The 21,626-nt window shown below is 30.5% G+C and overlaps 1 protein-coding gene across 1 annotated transcript in view; it reads right to left on the bottom strand.

The window, feature by feature from the left end:
• The window catches only part of LOC148304664 (uncharacterized), a 58,934-nt gene extending 48,134 nt beyond the window's left edge, over positions 1-10,800 (bottom strand). Inside the window, exon 1 of the mRNA XM_088267963.1 lies at positions 10,497-10,800. The gene's annotated coding sequence lies outside the window, so the exon portion shown is untranslated. The remainder of the gene's footprint in view (positions 1-10,496) is intronic.
• Positions 10,801-21,626: the final 10,826 nt, after the last annotated feature.

Raw genomic sequence — 21,626 nt, forward strand, 5'->3', positions numbered from 1 at the left:
GTGTGAGTTTGTGTCGGGTTGTGGTCCCGTGGTTAGTGTCGCGGACTCTTGAGTCAGAGTTTCTCGTTTCGGACCCACTCTACCACAATTTGATACCTATTTCTAATAATGAGCCGCCTAGGCTTACAGAAATGGCATGAAATTGAAAAATTGTGTAAATAATAAAAACACAAATATTACGCTTTTAAAAACAAAATAAGAAAATATGACTAAACACTACATGAATATCTTTCCATAAAATACTTTTTCAGATTATTTATTTGGGATTCCCGAATGGGTTACATTTTAAATATATTTTACATGTTATAATTATAGGTAAATGAATTGAATTCAATTGAATTGAATTGAATTGAAGACCCGCATTTGGCTCCGGAGTCACGATTTGCCGACCCATGTTCTAGAATTTAATCTGCTCTGATTTCATGGTCACGGAAGCCATAATACGAGTTGGTTTTTGCCACCATTTTCCAACCTAAACCTGTTTAGAGCATCGAAAAAAACCTGCAATATTACCATGAACTATAGGCAGATCTTTGATTTATATAATAATTCTAAGAAGTCGTTGAGATTGACTATCTACCAACGAATTTGGATATCGGTGTCAACTGAAGGTTTTTACTCAATTATTATTGCTGAAAAAAACCCCGAAAGCTCGGAGGCATGATTCGATTATTTATCGCATTTTTTTCAGGAATAACCCGAAGTCGTAAAGCATTAATTTAGCATATATATATACTCGTATAATAAATAAAGATGCAAATGTTCGATTGTTTAATGTCTTGAAGTCTTCAAACTCCCAAAGTAATTTACCAACTGCTCTAATTTTTTTACACAACTTTCGAATAAATACGTACGTGTTTATATATATATAAATATATATATATATATATATATATATATATATATATATATATATATATATATATATATATATATATATATATATATATATATATATATATATATATATATGCGCTGCCTCAGACGAATGTGTGGAAAATCATTGTATGACAGAATTAAAGACGAAGATATAAGAAAGGAATGTAAGGCTGAACGAGGAATAATTAAAAAGATTAGGAAGAGTTCTTTGCGGTGGTAACGAGAGAATGACCAAGAAAATATATGTGGCGAATGTGAGAGGGAAAACAGAACGTGGACGACCGAAAAAGTCTTGGTACGATCAGATCAATCAGAACCTAAAATCTGGCGGTGTCAAAAGTCTGCGTAATCGGAGGGCATGTATGACTAGATGTATGGATGTGAAGGAGGCGTGTATGTCAGGACAGAAGAGTGTGGCGTTCCATCCTCTCTGCCTACCCCTGCGGGGAAACGGCGTGATGGTAGTTGTAGTAGTAGTAGTAGTAGTATATATATATATATATATATATATATATATATATATATATATATATATATATATATATATATATATATATATATATATATATATATATATATATATATATATACATATAAAATCATTTTAAGCTTATCCCGACCAGTCATTCTATAAGCAGCCTCGATGTATTCCTTTTCTGTGCTTTCTGCTTACCCCGATTGTTGTGTAAATTCACAGTTAAATCGCGATACAATTTTGTTTCACTATTTCTATAAATTTCGCAACTTAGATCATAAAAACAATACTTTTTACTGTTTATATTTTCAAAAAAGGTAACTATTTCTGTATTTTAAATTTTAAAATTTTAAATAAAACATAAAAGGTTTTAAATAGCATAATATTTTGTCATTTCACCCTTATTTTTTATAACCATTAATTTTTGTTAATAAATTGTAAATTTCTTGCAAATCGCGTCTAGTATTATTACACAATATCGTGAAGATAAGAACCTTGGATTAGATGTATATAGCTGTGCGTGGGTATATTATGTATTCAGTACTTAAATTACTTTATTAGCAATATCCGATAGAATGAGGTAGAGCTTCTCATCAACCATTGAATATTAAGTAATATAATATTCAATTATGATGTATTGTCGTCATTGAATATGTATATTTTAATGAAGGAACGTATGCAAAACTGCAACTAATTAATGATTTTATCATAATTCATTTATATATCTTTGTTCCGAACCTTGAGGTGAAGTGTGCAAACCTCTAAGGTTCATACGGAATATACATGATTTAAAATACAATGAAAAATACGGTAAAAAGAGGAGTATAGTTAAAAAATATATTTAAAGAAATAACAGTATACTAAAGGTAAAATTCCGCCTCCGTAGTGTAATGGTCAGCACGCTCGGCTACCGTTCTGGAGGTCCTGGGTTCGATTCCCAAGGGGGGTAAAATAAATATAATTATTCAATATTACCATGGACTGGTACCTGAAGCGGTGGGCTGATCACCTTTCCTTCATGTGTAAACGATCAAGATAACACTGCGTTTATATGACACAGTGCCCTATGCAACACTGGGGTGCGGATAAGGGTTAAAAAAAGGTAAAATTAAGTATGAGATTGGAAATATTATAACTAAATCATGATGGGATCCTATTTGCAAAACAAAAGTATATTATTTTTAAAATAAAATGAGTTTATTATTTGACCAAATTTTTTTTTTGAATAAAGAAAAAACTAAAGTAGAAAAATGAATCAATTATATAATAAAATCATACTTTTTCCCTGTTTTAGAGAAAAACTAAGGGTTGTCCAAGGTATATACAATATATATATATATATATATATATATATATATATATATATATATATATATATATATATATATATATATATATATATATATATATATATATATATATATTTATATATATGTATATTTTTGTATATATATATTTATATATATATATATATATATATATATAAACAATATATATATAAATATATATATATATATATATATATATATATATATATATATATATATATATATATATATATATATATATATATATATATATATATATATAAATATATATAAATATATATAGCAAGTGCGTTAGTCGTCTAGTTGTTGCTAACTATCACGCCTCTATACGTAGGTGTAAGCAGAGAGAATCGAACGCCTCACTACTCTGTCTTTGCAAACAATCGATTAGATGAGTGTGTAAAATAAACAAACACACATGCAAATAAGCAGAATGGCGAACGTTACACAAGTTTATGAAGTTTAATTTAAGCTAGCAGATAGCCGGGTCGTAAGCCCTTGAATGCTCAGGCTACCATCTTCATTCGTATATAGACAATGCATGTTTCGTCTTAATTGAGACAAATATATTAAATGTAAGTATATCTTAATACATCATCCTAAAAAAATCAGTGCCTGATTAATTCGAATTTCTAACTAACTAACTAACTAACCATCACGCCGCTTCCCCGCAGGGGTAGGCAGAGAGAATAGAGCGCCACACCACTCTGTCCTTGCAAACATTCTTCGCCTCTTCCACGTTCATGCATCTCCTCATACATACCCGCCGATTGTTACGACTCCTAACCTAACCACTTTCAAGTATTTGGCATACCTGATCGTGCCATGTTTTTTCTCGGTCTTCCTCTGCTCCGTTTGCTCCGTGCTCTGCACCGTTCTTTCCTCACTCATTCGTTCTACATGTCCAAACCATCTCAACACACCTTTCTTAATTTTATTGATAATTCTTGTCTCAGCTTTGTATTCCTTCCTTATTTTACTATTCGAACATCATACATCGTTTTGTCGCAAATTCTTCTGAGAGATCGCATTTCGACTGTATTTAGTCTACTTTCATCCTTCTTTTGCCAACTCCATGTTTCACTTACATACATTAGGGTCGGAACCAGGACTCAGTTGTGTACTGCCAGTTTAGCTTTAATTAGAATTGATAATAACAATGAAATGTTATTTGCAATAAGTTCCATTCGGAGAATTCGATACAGTTTTCGTTATTTCATATTAAATATGTATTTATGACAACTAGACAATCATAAATATGTAATTTCTTTTCCATATGTATGTTACGACGGTTCCGGAACCTTTAATTATAGCAAATGTCGACATTATTCTATTTACTTAATGGAATATATACGCCTCGGGCGTGGCTAAGATCTGGATTTCATATTGTAACAATGTTATTTCAATAATGCTGTTACAATATAACACGAGCTACCAACTCGTTGTCAGTAAGGTCGGGAATGAATTATTATCTCAAATAATACAAAGAATGATTTCTCAGCACCTAGTGACGTAACGGGCACAGGTTTTCAAGCAGGCAGGTTGCTAATGCTGATAAATATACATAATTTTAATTGATATAGCTCAAAAAACTAGATTTTTCAGGAGATTGTTTTTAAAGTTCAAAAATATACAAAAATGTATTAAAAATAAATATCAAGCCACTTATTGAACTTTTTACTGTGCAACCGATCTTTTTAGGTAAAACCCAAATGTTTTTTCTCCATTTGAAAAAAATTTAGTATATTAAAAAAAAATATATAAAACTACCTTTGCCGCTGCCCTGTAGCGGGTAAATATTATGTTAAAAATATGCCTGTTTTGCTGGGATATAGGACATTTTCTGGGCATTCCGAAAACATGCACAACTGACAATTGACGATTTTTGATATATGACGTTGTTGAAAAGAGTGAGCGATGTGTGAAATCTGTGCTATAGTTGTAAATTATTGCCATTTAAAATTTTAAAAAGATTTAAAGTACCTACTCAGGGGTGGGCTGCCAATTTTTACTAATATATATATATATATATATATATATATATATATATATATATATATATATATATATATATATATATATATATATATATATATAAATATATATATATATATATATATATATATATATATATATATATATAAATATATATATATATATATATATATACATATATATATATATATATATATATATATATATATATATATATATATATATATATATATATATATATATATATATATATATATATATATATATATATATGATATCAAACGTTTGATAATGCCCTAACAAGGCGAAACAATTGTCACAATATAATTTTTTATGTGTTTTTGTTAATAAAATACAACTTAGTAGACTCAAAAAAATCTGTGTTTGATTTAAAATTAATACATAAATTAAAATGGAGTTCTACAAATTAAACGCCAAATCAATAAATAATGTTTATATATTTATGCTGTACTGAGGTAGAGATTTGTGGTGTACCAGGATGTTGATTTGTGCTGTACCGTGGTATATATTTGTGCTGTCCAGCAAATTTTTACTTTGTGAGTCACTAATGTTTGGTTACATAAATACGTAATCGAAGGTTAAAATTTGTTACATAAACACTTAAATTCATACACCAAGTAAATTGGTTTATGTAACAAGAATTAACCTTCGACAACTTGTTTATATAACAAACATTAATGGATTACAAATAAATATTTGACGTTTTATACATCACTCTTGTTTAAAAATCCCCTTGAACACCATAAACCGAGTACATTTTGTTAATGTTACGAAAAATAAACTTCGACAATTTGTTTATGTAACCGAACATTGTCCACCTCCGTAGTGTTATGGTCAGCACGCTCGGCTACCGTTCTGGAGGTGCCGGGTCCGATTCCCAGGTGGGGGGGTCAAATAAATATAAGTGATTTTTTCAGTGTAATATTTATTCAATATTACCCTGGACTGGTACCTGAAGCGGAGGGCTGATCACCTTTCCTTCATGTGTAAACCATCAAGATAACACTGCGTTTATATGACGCAGTGCCCTATGCACCACTGGGGTGCGGATAAGGGTTTTATTATTTATTATAATTATTCAATATAACCCTGGACTGGTACCTGAAGCGGAGGGCTGATTTTCCTTCATTTCGTGCGTTAACGATCAAGATAACACTCTGTTTACAGTTTATATAATGCAGTGCCCTATGCACCTTTGGGAGCTGATAAGGGTTTGAAAAAACCGAACATTATTGGATAACAAAGAAAAAAATTGGCGTTTTGTTATGTCTATTATAAAAATCCCCCTTGGAATTATAAACCTAGTAAATTTGTTCATTTAACAAAATATAACCTTCGGTAACTTGTTTATATAACAAACCTTATAACATTTATTTAAAAAAAATGGCCTTAGATACATTACTTTAGTATAAAAAAATCCCCCCTTCCATATTTTATATAAGAATGTCTAGAAAACTCTGTCATATTTCAAAACTTAAGCTAGGTATTTTAATAATAAATCTCAACATTTTGAGTATGTCCAAATACTTGTTCACAAAATCTGGATTATCACCAATTACAGGAGTTATTTTCATATTATTATTAATAATATGAAAAAATAATTGGAGATAATCCAGATTTTGTGAACAAGTATTTGGACACACTCAAAATGTTGTAAATAAATTATCTGGTCAAATTATAAGCTTAAATAATAAAAATGAAAATGGTATTTTCTGGTGTTTCTCATGTGTGATTATAATCCAGGATTCGGACCTCACATACTAATAAAAGAGTTTCTGCTTAATAAAAAGCTTCTTTACATCTCACCAATAGATGTCTCTAGTGAAGTTCTAGTGATTCAAGAACAAGGTTTTTAAATTGGTTCATATATATAGAACTTCCAAGAATTTGAGTAGTGTGGTTGTCAATAATGGGTAGAATTGGTGAATGTCACACGTGTGTAAAGTGATCACTTAAACCAGCCGATGACGGTCGTCAGCCCCGTAAATGCCCAGACTTCCATATTCTTCTTCATCTTTGATGAGATGTCAGAAAATAATATAATAAATCTTTTTTAGTATTTTTTTATTTTAATTGTAATACTAGGCTATAAAATAAAATAAAATATATGTTTTTTTGTATATTATGAAGACGTGTAGAATATTTAAAATAAATAAAACATGTACTTAATGATTATTCTATCATTTGATTTGGAAGTAACTGTGTTGTAATTATGTACACAATTTATATTTAAATTTCTCTTGGTAAATACCACTATTTCTTCGAATCTATTGTGACACGTGTTTCGATGCGTTACGCATTATTTGTGCTATATACGGTGATTGAAATAGGTGCGGAATGTATCGAAACAGGTCGGCTGTCCAAACTCAAAACACAGTAAGGGACATTTTTTTGGTAGTACGTTTTTTTGCATTTTTGGACTAAGTAGATTCTACTTAGTCCAAAAATGCAAAAAAAAGTACTACAAAAAAATGTCCCTTACTGTGTTTTAAGTTTGGACAGCGGAGGTGTCATAATAGATTTTAAAAAATAATGGTATTTAAAAAGTGAAATTTAAATGAAAAATAAGTAATTAATTGTTTATTTTTTTTGAGAAATATAAAATTGAGGAATTGAAATTTATAAAAAATAATATTCAAATATGACAACAAAGCGTTATTTATAAAAGACATTGTGCAGTGGTTAGCACATTTGGCTACTGTACTAGAGGTCCTAGGTTCAATTCCCAAATGGGTGAAAATAAATGGAATTATTTATTAATTTTCATTTTATCATACCCATAATTACAAATTACATGAATGTGCCAAGGACACATTTAACAATTCTTAATTATAACTGTGCAAATGAAAAAATATTACGACATGCAACAAATACGACATAACCGAATAATGGAATCTATTTAAAATCTTCCCTTCTAACCCTTATCCGCACCAAATGTTGCATAGGGCACTGCATCGTATAGAAGCAGTGTTAAATGGATCATTAAATACACGAAGGAAAGGTGATCAGCCTTCCGCTTCATGTACAAATTCAGGGTCATATTAAATAAATATTATACTGAAAAATCACTAATATTTATTTTGACCTTCTTGGGAATCGAACCCGGGACCTCCAGCATGGTAGCCTAACCTAGCCACTACACTATAACAAAAAATAATAACAATGATAAACATTACATTACATAAACAAAAAAAGTTACATTAAGAAAAAAAGCCAATTAAACATTTACATATGTTATAATAATTATGATATTATTTACTGTCAAAAAAATCACTCGAAATGAAAACTATTTTACATAAGGTCAATACGTTCTCTAGAGTCAATAGAATGAAAACGATTTATCCATTCGATATTTGCAACATGTTATATCTCCCAATTTTGTAGGTTTGATAATAATAATAAAAGAATTACGTCATGATGGTCACGCGATGACTTCAATAAAAGTTCTAGAAAGAACTAATAATACAGTATAACCATTTCAATACTTGTTTTGACGCCAAAGGATGTGTGTGATAAACGAAATGGTATTTTTGATAATTATTTCGGATTCAAACTTTACAAGTCCCTTTGGGCTCAATATGCGATAAATCACGACATGATTTTTTAAACTCAGGTACGTACTTTTTTCTTCTGAAAATACCGTTTTTGTATCGAGTTTTTTTTTCGAAATATACACTTAAATATATATTTTTGAAAGGAATTGAGTGACCGAAAGGTAAGGAGTAAAAAAAAATATATCAGCACATATTCTAAAAAATGAATATTAAAGAATATATCGTAGTTGTACAGGAGAAAGTGACCAACTAACAAAATGTAAAATGTTCAGGAGGGCCATTTAAGTCACTTTAGGTTGGCAAGAAAATAAACATCAATGCAGTTAGTCATTTTTTTTTTTTTTTTAAACCCTTATCCACGCCCAATGGTGCATAGGGCACTGCTTTATATAAACGCAGTGTTATCTCGATCATTTACACATGAAGGAAAGGTGATCAGCCCTCCGCTTCAGGTACTAGTCCAGGGTAATATTGAATAAATATTACAGTGAAAAAAAAAACACATATTTATTTTACCCCCCTTGGGAATCGAACCCAGGACCTCCAGAATGGTAGCCGAGCGTGCTGACCATTACACTACGGAGGCGGACATATTATACTACCAAGTTTAAAATCCTTTGTGATTTTTTCCAGGGCAATATTAAGCTAGTAAGATATCAAATAGTCAATGACCACGTTTTTGTAAAAAATGTACTTTGTCACTTTCTCCTGTATGACCACGATATATAAATATATGCAAGTTAATTTCAACATGTTTTAAAAAAGTTATTTGACTTGATGCAACATTCTAACGCGGAGAAAAAATCGAAGAAGAAAATTTACTTCACCGTCGAGCGCCTAAAAGCTTCTGGAGTTAGCTTAGCTAGAAAGCAATGCCAAAAGTTTTGTTGATTATAATATAAAAAATATAAAACCCTTATTCGCACCCCAATGGTGCATAGGGCACTGCTTTATATAAACGCAGTGTTATCTTGATCGTTTACACATGAAGGAAAGGTGATCAGCCCTCCACTTCAGAACCAGTCCAGGATAGTAATGAATAAATATTACAGTGGAAAAAATCACTTATATTTATTTGAAACCCCTGGGAATCGAACCCGGGACCTCCAGAACGGTAGCCGAGCGTGCTGACCATTACACTACGGAGGCGAACAAAATTTGTTGATTAAGCTCTTTAAAAATGAAAAATTTCTTGATATAATGCTAATTTTTGATCTGGTGTTCATATTATACAATAAAAAAGAACTCCTTATTAAAGAACTTACAACATCAAGTTCTTTGTTAGGTGAATATAAGAGAGCAAACAAAAACAGATCAAAGGAAAAATTAATAAACGGGTAAAATGATCAAGATGTGTGGATGGGGATGTTTTTTTTTTTAAATAAATAAAATGAATATCACGAGAAAAATCTTTACACTCGTAAGATGCATTTCGCCTTTTTGTGCATTTTCAAATTAATTAAACAAAGAAGTCAATGTTAAGGTCGCCTCAACGATGCTATTTTAAACATATTTTGTTTGTAAAGTTAGATTTTGAAATCCAAATCATATATTTGTAAAATAAGGTTAAAAAATCTTTTTTCATTTTTGTTAAATTAGATCCATAAATCCCATTATATATTATATTTGTAAAATTAGATTTTTTAAAATTTTATTGGAAGGAAAAACAACAGTTACAATTTATGATAAATCAGAATACAAAAAAATCATGAGTACCTTTTACAGTTCTTCACACCTATGCATAAGAAAAGTCTAGATAAAAAATGCAATTATATATTTTTAAAATTAAATCCAAAAATCCAATGATATATTTATAAATTTAGATCCAAAAATTCAATGATATACTTGTAAAATTAGATCCAAAATCCAGTAATATATATATATATGTAAAATAAGATCTAATAATCGGGGAAAAAATAGGTTATTATATTTCAAGTTTCATTAATGTGCGACTTTTGAAAATTATTGTTTTGATGTTCAAAGATCTTCGAATATCAATAAATTTAAAAAAAATAAAAATAATTTTTTAATAGATAATGATACGGTAATGAAATTTAATAAATATCAATAAAAAACTAGATAAAATTATAATTTTTCTACTTATGAATTATTAGTATGTTTTAAATGTTAAATATTTATATAAAAAAAAGTTATAAAAAGAAAATGTGGACTAAAATATCATATAAATAATAAAAAATTATAATCATAAAAATTGTATGAGAAAAATCATTTAAAAATTCTTACCTTAATTTCCAAATCGCTGATAAGAAAATTTCTATGTTGTGCACTTTGAATTACAACAAAAAACACAACACAAATCACCAACAAACAAAAAAATCACAATACAAAAATCAAATTCAATATACCCCTATTTTCGAAATTCACGAAAAACAGGGTCGATTCTAATCTATGGTACGGACGTGGGTAGGTACTTTTGAGTGATTGGATTATTTTGACATCTATGGTCGTGTTGCTAGCCTCCCTGTTGCGGCTTGACCGCGGTCACTGGTGGCGGAGTAGTGACTGTCGACTGGCGACTGCGGCTGTTGGGGAGCTTACTCCGTGGTAGCTTTTGACCGCCATCTTGATGTCACGGTCCAGCTATTGGGCCGTTGCCATATCTAGAAGGCACTGGTTTGATCCGAGGCTTCTAAGAATTTCAAAGGGATATTTTTATACACATACCATATCGCTCACTCCTTTCAAGAACGGCATAAATAAAAATGTCAATTTTCAGTTGTGCATGTTTCGGAATGCCCAGAAAATGTACATACTTTATCCCAGCAAAAGCGGTATATTTTTAACTTAATATTTACTCGCTATAGGGCAGAAAGTGTTGTTTTTGCATTTTGAAGAAAAGGTATGGTTTAATTATTTTTTTAAACATACTAAATATTTTTCGAATGGAGAAAAAACCTTCTGGTTTTACCTAAAAAGATCTATTGCATAGTAAAAAGTTCAATAAGTGGCTTGATATTTATTTTTAATACATTGTATTATATTTTTAAACTTTAAAAACGTTCTCCTGAAAAATCAAGTTTTTTAATTTATGACGTTCTTGAAAGGAGTGAGCGATATATGTTAAGAGAGTAAGAGGAAAATCTAGTAGTTTTAAGCGAATTTCGATCCTGTTTTAGTACTAGTATTACTTATAGGGAAAAATGAATATTTTTATTTTTCTTTGGGAGACTGTCAAATAAATAAAGAATACTTCGCGACAAAGTAAGAAACTCTGATATAAAAAAAATTCTGCGATGTTGAAGATGTTGTGCGATGGGGAAGAAAAAGAAGTCGTTTCTGGAGAGAAAGTTCGCAAGTTCTGGAGAGCATAAGATGTAGCAGACCCCCAGGAAGACCACCTAAAAATGGAGAGGTAGCTGGTCTTCCACTTCCCAGGAGCTGACAGGACATAGTACTAAAGAAAGAAGAAGAAGAAAAAATAAATCAAATTATTGTCATTATTTACAGTAATAAATATTTAAAATGACGGTCGGATTTGGACTCTTATTTATTTATTTATTTCAAAACATATTACATACATAAGTCATGTATACATATAATATTCCCGATGAGTAATCTCTATTTCTCATTTTGGGAGATGGGATTAAGGTTAACAAGACTGGAACACAAATAATACAGTAACAATTTTTTTTGAAATAACCAAAACTAATACTAATACACGGCAAAATATGAAAACAATAAACAGGTATAATAAATAGGCACAAGACGCATATTTAAAAGAAATAAATGAGAAAAACATAAGGTAAGAATGCTATCACGCCAATTCATTACCTCCTCCGACAAATAGTATTATTTTTCTTGTGTCTATAATACATACCTCATATAAGGAATGCATCATCGTCATCTTAAAAACATTATGAGCAAGGCATTTAAATCATTCAAGATTTATATATTTTGTTATATTTTCTCATTCGTTTATTTTAAATATGCTTCTTGCATATTTAATATAAAAAAATGAGAAAATATAACATAATATATAAATCTTGAATGATTTAAATGCCTTGCTCATAATGTTTTTAAGATGACGATGATGCATGCCTTATATCGCTCACTCCTTTCAAGAACGTCATAAATCAAAAATCGTAAATTTTCAGTTGGACGTGTTTGCGGAATGCCCAGAAAATGTACTATATCCCAGCAAAAGTGGCATATTTTTAACATAATATTTACCCGCTACAGGGCAGAAAGTGTTGTTTTTGCATTTTGAAGAAAAGGTATTGTTTAATTATTTTTTTAAATACACTAAATATTTTACAAATGGAGAAAAAACCTTCAGGTTTTACCAAAAAAGATCTGTTGCTCAGTAAAAAGTTCAATAAGTGGCTTGATATTTATTTTTAACACATTGTGTTATATTTTTAAACTTTAAAAACGTTCTCCTGAAAAATCAAGTTTTTTTAATTTATGACGTTCTTGAAAGGAGTGAGCGATATGAGGTATGTAGACACAAGAAAAATAACATTATTTGTCGGAGGAGTTAATGAATTGGCGTGATAGTATTATATAATTATCAGATGATCCATTGGCTTTGATTGTGTTCGTGTTCTGATGGCAAAGACCTCATTTTACCTTAACACGAGGATCATGTTGTCTAACCATTTAACTCTTCGCTCACTAACATTCCACTAATAAGATTACATTTTAAGCATAACCAATTATTTCAGGAAGCTGAAGCTTTTGGAGTTGCGAGAAATCTATTGCCAACAGCGTCTAAAACATTTATTTCCTAATAATATTAAAAGACGAATGATTAGTGTACTAGAATTCCTTTCTTACAAATCCAAAAAGACTCGCGAAAAGACACTTATTTTTCATGGCTTTAAAACTATTTCATTCATTCCATAAGGACTATTTTTATGATAGACTTTTAAACTTAATTTTGTTTTACTTTAATATTTCGTTTAAATGATTTATTAAAAAAAACAGATCTAAGTAGTTTCCTTTTTTATTTCATATAGTATACACTTATTGTTAGCTTTATTCATTTTAATTAACTGTTTTCTGTTAAAATCAAATCCTTTTTTTATAAATAAGTACATTTAACCTTTTTATATTTTAGATATTTATTGTATTCTTTCCAGAACCATTTATTATAACCTATTATACAATAAAATGTATGCCATCCTTTTGTGGGATATTTTTTTGTATTTTTTTAATTTTTTAAAATTTATTATTTATATTTTTTATTAACATAACATAAATTGTATACATCTATGTAAATCACAATTTTAAACATATTTAAAAAAAATATTTTGCTGAGACCCACCAAGCCACCTTGTGTGTCTTGTCGGTGGAGTTCTTTTTGAATACATTTTTTTATTGTTTTTAACCATTTAAACTTAATATACACACAAAAAAGAGAAAAATTAAGGATATATACATTTTACAATTTTCGTAAAATTAACTCTTGATCATTTACTACCCATTCCTTAATATTAAAGCATTTTTGTATTTGTAATTATATTATATTGTGATATGCAATCTTCTTTGAAAATCTTATGCTTATAACTAATAATAATAATAAAACCCTTATCCGCACCCCAATGGTGCATAGGGCACTGCGTCATATAAACGCAGTGTTATCGTGATCGTTTACACATGAAGGAAAGGTGATCAGCCCTCCGCTTCAGGTACCAGTCCAGGGTAATATTGAATAAATATGACAGTGAAAAAATCACTTATATTTATTTTACCCCCCTTGGGAATTGAACCCGGGACCTCCAGAACGGTAGCCGAGCGTGCTGACCATTACACTACGGAGGCGGACTAGAATACAAATAAGTAAATTTAATTTTTAACACTACATTTATTTTTCATCATACACATATCTCCCAATTTCTAATTTTCAATAATGTTTTCATATCTCAACATAGATGAAGAAGCATACGGAAGTGTGGGTATTAACAGGGCTTATGACTTATTATCGGCTGGTTAAGTGATCACTTTACACACGTGCAACATTCACCATTCTACCCATGACTGAAAACCACATTCCATTTTTTTTTCGGAACTCCTAAACATATGATCAATCTCTTGCCTTTGACAGGTCACAAACCTAGTAAATGACTTCTTTTTTCTTTTTCGTGTATGTTGTGAGATATCAACATATAAAAATAACTCTTAAAGTGGAGTAAACCCAGATTTGTGAAAAAATATTTGGATAAACTTAAAATGTTTTGAATTGAAATATAAATAAATTTATAATAATAAATCCCTTACCGCACCCCAATAGTGCATAGGGCACTGCTTCATATAAATGCAGTGTTATCTCGATCCATTACACATGAAGGAAAGGCGATCAGTCCTCCTCTTCAGGTACCAGTCCAGTGTAATATTGAATAAATATTAGAGTGATAAAATCACTTATATTTATTAAACCCCCCTGGGAATCGAACCCGGGACCTCCAGAACGGTAGGCGAGCATGCTGACCATTACACTACGGAGGCGGACAAAATAAAAAAATAAAAAAAATAATTTAAAGGTAAAAAAAAATAATAATGGAGTTGAACGTAGGAGTGAAGGGTTAAGTAAAATAACGATTACAAAAAAAACATCAATTTCTATAATAAGAAGTAATTACATAAATCTTGATTGAATTTTATCTAGGTAAGCGTTAATATCAGTAATTATTTAATATTAATCGAATTAAAACATTGTAATATTTCAAATTATTTTTTGACATCTCATCAAAGATGAAGAAAAATATGGAAGTCTGGGCATTTACGGGGCTGATGAACGTCTTGGCTAGTTTAAGTGATCATTTTACACGCGTTTAACATTCACCAATTCTACCCGTTATTGACAACCACACTACTCATTTTTTTTTTAATTACCTAACGTCCAAGTGACTCTGAAATCTAGCTACGGCTTATGCAACACTGTTCATCATGTCCCTACTCAGGCTTCAACTTTATAAGTTTCATAGCCTATGCCTACTTGTGAGTGGATTTACTCTTTATGTTTAAAGTTACTATAATTTCATGTAATTCATGAGTGAAAATTCTAGGCAAAAACACTCGCTCCACACTACTCAATCTCTTGGCGGTTCTATACATATGAACCAATTTTGAAACATTGTTATTGAATCACCAGAACTTCACTAGAGACATCTTTTGGTGAGATGAAACTCTTTTATTAGTATGTGAGGTCCGAATCCTGGGTTATTAGATATGATTATTATTATTGAGATGTCAAAAAATAATATGAAAAATAACTCCTATAATTGGAGATAATCTAAATTTGTGAACAAGTATTTGGACACATTCAAAATGTTGTAATTCTAATATGAAAAATGTCTATTCGATTCGGATTCTCAAAGCTGCACGCAATCGAAAACTTTTAAAATACTAAGTGATGATACGAGTGAAATACGAGCGTATTTGAACGCAACGTTGTGTCAAAATTTCAAAGCAATCGGTGAATAACTTGAGGAGGTTCAAGATTTTAAACAAACAAACATTTTACATGTTTATTTAAATATATATGTGTTATATTTTGTATATTAAAAGCATTGATAACTTTGTGGTATGGTAATAAAACACTCTCCTTACCATCCATTGTTTCCTTTGTGTAATACCACTTTTTTAAAACACTTATTTGTGACTACCGGTTTCGGAGAATTATTCCATCATCTGGTCATTAAAATTAAAATAAAATTATTAAAACTAAAATAATTTTTTTACGATTTGACATTTGTATAAAAATAGAAAAAAAATTGAAAGAGAGAAAGACTACCAATGAATTACATTGGGAATATTTTCAAAAGCGGACTCGAAGTTAAATTTAGCTAGTTATTTATTATGGCTAAGTCTTAATTGATTGCTTTGCTTATTATTCGTCCGCATCCGTAGTGTGATGGTCAGCACGCTCGGCTACCGTTCTGGAGGTCCTGAGTTCGATTCCCAAGGGGGGTAAAATAAATATAAGTGATTTTTTCACTGTCATATTTATTCAATATTACCCTGGACTGGTACCTGAAGTGGAGGGCTGATCACCTTTCCTTCATGTGTAAACGATCAAGATAACACTGCGTTTATATGACGCAGTGCCCTATGCACCATTGGGGTGCGGATAAGGGTTTTTATTATTATTATTATTAACATAAATTATTAACATGTATTTAAATCACAATTTTTAACTTTTTTTTTGCAGAGACCCACCAAGCCACCTTGTGTATCTTGTCGGTGGAGTTCTTTTTGAGTACATTTTTTATTGTTTTTAACGATTTTAACCTAATAAACACACAAAAAAGAGAGAAAAATAAAGAATTTAAACATTTTACAATTTTCATAAAATTAACTCTTGATCATTTACCCATTCCTTTATTTTGCCTTTGTTCTATATTTAATTTTGACCTCTAACATCCGTCGGCAACAAATTAAAATGTTCGGAACGATATATCGCAGTGTTCGACTCCCATATTTATTGTTAATTCTTGGGACTATCAAACTTTCGTTGTGTGTAAATCGTGTATCATGGTTGTGTACTAAAAAATTTCAATACCCGTTAATTTATTAAAATAAGGGTCTTCAGATATAAGGTGATAGGCAAATTCCGAAAAATTGTTATTATTAAGGCACCTTAGATGTTCTTAACTAACTAACTAACCATCACGCCGCTTCCCCGCAGGGGTAGGCAGAGAGAATAGAGCGCCACACCACTCTGTCCTTGCAAACATTCTTCGCCTCTTCCACGTTCATGCATCTCCTCATACATACCCGCCGATTGTTACGACTCCTAACCTGACCACTTTCAAGTATTTGGCATACCTGATCGTGCCATGTTTTTCTCGGTCTTCCTCTGCTTCTTAATTTATGAGGCGAATGTTAGATGTTCTTTAACTCTGATATTGAATTTACGCGATGTTTTTCCATGTAAAAGTCTCATATGTTTTAGTTTACTAATAGTAAAACGATTAAACCACAATTTCCCCGTGCGGTTGAATCGAGTTCCGACCATATGACAATATCGCGGAACCGGAATAATCGTTCGTCCGGTTTTTCCTACAAACTCGTATTCTCCCAGTTATTCACTCCTGGGATAGTCATGTGATATTCCGCGTGACATCGGAACGTGTTATCAAAATACGTAGGCTGTTATGTCATTTATATTATATCATAGATTCCCGACGATTGTAAACTAAATTCTAGAAAAAGCATTTTTATTTGGTTTGTGATGTTTTTCCCATATTATTTTTTGACATCTCATCAGAGATGAAGAAGAATATGGGAGTCTGGGCATTTACGGGGGTGACGACCATCATAGGCTGATTTTAGTTGAAACATTGTTATTGAATCACTAGAGCTTCACTAGAGACATCTATTGGTGAGATGAAAGAAGCTTTTTATTGAATCAGCCTATGACGGTCGTCAGCCCCGTATATGCCCAGGCTTCTTCATCTTTGATGAGATGTAAAAAAATAATATGAAAAATTGAAAAGGCTAATTGCCTTTACACATAAGTATTTGTATATATATATATATATATATATATATATATATATATATATATATATATTTATATATATATATATATATATATATATATATATATATATATATATATATATATATATATATATATATATATATATATATATATATATATATATATATATATAAATATATATTCGTATACCTACTCATTCCAGTATGTATAACTACTCATTAATGTCGTTACTAAGTTGGCGTAAATCAAGGTACTTGATAGGATAAAATTGGGTAACCTACTCAGTAAATAAGTATTTAGGTAGGTACCTACTCAATAGAGTAGGTACCCAGTAGCTGAGTATCTGGGTATCTACTCAATACTGTCCGGGTCCGAAGAAAAAACCTTGAATATTTCAATAATTTAAAGTTTAATGCCTGACTCGGGCGGGTAAATTGTATAACATTTATTAAGTATTTCGATTTAATCTAGTAGCAGGGAGGCGGCGAGTACCTAGTGACCGACCCGATCAAAAATAACTCTGTCAAAGTTGGGTAATTTTCAACCGGAACAATGATAATTGCAAACAGTGTCCGGCCGGTAGGAAGGAATTAATACTGTATACTTATAAGGTCAACGAGGGTTTGGTATTGGACAACACGTTCGGTAGCTCCCTTCACACAGTTCACGAGTAATATCTCAATAAAATACCTTTTGCATTGATGACCTTCATTGGACAAAGGAATTCCTTGGGTAAGTCTCCAATAACCTATCAAGGGTAAACATATATTGACAATATAATATGTGTCTTTTGAAGTATGTAACATTGTCAATTCAAATATCGCTCACTCCTTTCAAGAACGTCATAAATAAAAAAAAATGATTTTTCAGGAGAACGTTTTTAAAGCTTAAAAATATAATACAATGTATTAAAAATAAATATCAAGCCACTTATTGAACTTTTTACTATGCAACAAATATTTTTAGGTAAAATCTGAAGTTTTTTTTCCATTTGAAAAATATATAGTATATTTAAAAAAAATTAAACAATATCTTTTCTTCAAAATGCAAAAATAACACTTTTTGCCCTGTAGCGGGTAAATATTAAGTTATTAATATTAAATATGCCTTTTTTGCTGGGATATAGTACATTTTCTGGGCATGCCGAAAACATGCACAACGGAAAAATTACGATTTTTGATTTATGACGTTCTTGAAAGGAGTGAACGAAATATATATATATATAAATATATATATATATATATATATATATATATATATATATATATATATATATATATATATATATATATATATATATATATATATATATATATATATATATATATATATATGTATATATATATATAAATATATATAGAACTTCCAAGAGTTTGAGTAGTGTGGTTGTCAATCATGGGTTGAATTGAATGTTGTAAAGTGATCTCTTTGCACCAGCCTTTGGTGGTCATAAGCCCCTGTAACGTCTTCACCAACTTTAGAATACATTCGGTATTAAAATGATTCATATATATATATATATATATATATATATATATAAATACATATATATATATATATATATATATATATATATATATATATATATATATATATATATATATATATATATATATATATATAATTATTTATTTATTTATTTATGTGTGTGTGTTTATATTGTGACTTAGTCTGTTATGCGACCATTCCAGATACTTCATGTCACCATGTGATGGTATTTTTATGAAAAATACATATTATCGAATATAATATTCTCGAGTAACGGTTATAACCGAGTTCGACTGTTTATTGAAGTTCCAAGAATTTAAGTAGTGTTGTCAATCATGTATAGAATTGGTGAATCTTACATGTGTGAAGTGATCACTTAAAGCAGCCTATGACGGTCGTAAGCCCCGTGAATGCCCAGACTTCCATATTATTCTATGATGAGATGTCAACAAAAAAATCAAAAGGGAAAATCATTGATTTGTTCAATGTTACCGAGATTAATTGTCTTTATATTTATGATATTATGAATAATTTAAAAAAAAGTTTTATGTAAAAAAAGGTCGTTGGTTTTTTTTATACAGCAAAACGGTATTGCCAGGAAAACAAATGATATGCCGGAAGTCTTGGCTGAATGGGCTTGAAACTGATAAGCGCTACCGGAAGTAGGCTTTGTTGTTGAAAGCAGGTGTCTACTTTATCACTGTGGCCTTGCCTCTACATGACTTTAAAATTAACGGTTTGACATATGGTTTTATCTTAGAAGACTATTTCAAGTTTTTTGTGGAAAATAATTTGAATGAATAAAAGACATTTGCACCCAATGGTGCATTTGGCACTGCATCATTTAGAAGCAGCGCTTGTGAAATACATTAAGAAAAGGTTATTAGCCTTGCGCTTTTGGTACCAGTCTAGGGTTATATAAAATAAATATTAGAAATAAAATCACTTTCATTCGTTTTGAACCCCCTGGGAATCGAATCCTGGACCTCCAGCACGGTAGCCAAAGGCGCTGACTTCTATACTAAGGAGGTGAGAATTTTTAAAAATACATTACAGGAATTAAAATAGATGAAGATGAAGAATTAACATAGATGAAGAATATGGAAGTCTTGGTACTAACAGCGTTTATGACCTGCCACAGGCTGGTTGAGTGATCACTTTACACACGTGTAACATTCATCATTCACTACCTACCCCGACTTCCATATTCTTAGTATAAAAAAAGAGGCGAATTCGGTTGGTAAAAAAAAGTGTGAAAAAACGTGGCCATGTCAAAAAGCGGAATAATCAGCATTGAAGATTGTTTTCAAATGCAGACTAGTGTGGCATTTTTCTCTCTCTGCCTACTCCTTTAAGGCAGCGGCCTTATTATTTTTTTAAAACAAAAGAGAAATATTTGTGATTTTATTATTTACAATAACGAACGTCCTCGTTGGAGCTAGACAGCTGTCCACGGAATTCGGAGCGTGCGCCTCCAACACCACATTTCGAAGGCATAAATTTATTTCCTTTCTGATATTTCATGTTTACATACATAACATTAAAAGTAAGTCTTACACGTAAGTGTTTTATATCTATATTCAAATAATAATATCATTTTGCAAAAACAGATACTGTTTTATAATTGACTGAACTAGACATTGGTTTCCTAATTTGTGTTCAAGATCGCCATTTTCTTACGTAAAGGTCGAATTCAAATTATATAATCTAAGTGAAATAATTGGCTGTGTGGAAACTAATTGGCAAGCAACAGTGTTGTATAATTTATTGATTACAGACTGTGATTACCCAAGAAGCGATTTGATTGCGATTGACACGCCACAAACTAAGTATCGATATCATTACTCCATTATTTATTTATTTTATATATTTAAACTTCACAACATTTTGAGTGTGTCCAAATACTTGTTCACAAAATCTGGATTATCTCCAATTACAGGAGTTATTTTCATATTATTTTTTGACATCTCATATAAGAGTTTCTGCTTAATAAAAAGCTTCTTTACATCTCACCAATAGATGTCTCTAGTGAAGTTCTAGTGATTCATGAACAAGGTTTCTAAATTGGTTCATATATATAGAACTACCAAGAATTTGAGTAGTGTGGTTGTCAATAATGGGTAGAATTGGTGAATGTTACACGTGTGTAAAGTGATCACTTAAACCAGCCTATGACGGTCGTAAGCCCCGTAAATGCCCAGACTTCCATATTCGTCATCTTTGATGAGATGTCAAAAAATAATATGAAAATAACTCCTGTAATTGGAGATAATCCAGATTTTGTGAACAAGTATTTGGACACACTCAAAATGTTGTAAATAAATTATCTGGTCAAATTATAAGCTTAATAATAAAAATGAAAATGGTATTTTCTGGCGTTTCTCATGTGTGTGATTATAATCCAGGATTCGGATCTC

Source organism: Brachycentrus maculatus, unplaced genomic scaffold (genome assembly GCF_059751285.1).
Source record: "Brachycentrus maculatus isolate JH-2025_06_01 unplaced genomic scaffold, ASM5975128v1 h1tg000310l, whole genome shotgun sequence".
In the NCBI taxonomy this organism is placed as follows: domain Eukaryota; kingdom Metazoa; phylum Arthropoda; class Insecta; order Trichoptera; family Brachycentridae; genus Brachycentrus; species Brachycentrus maculatus.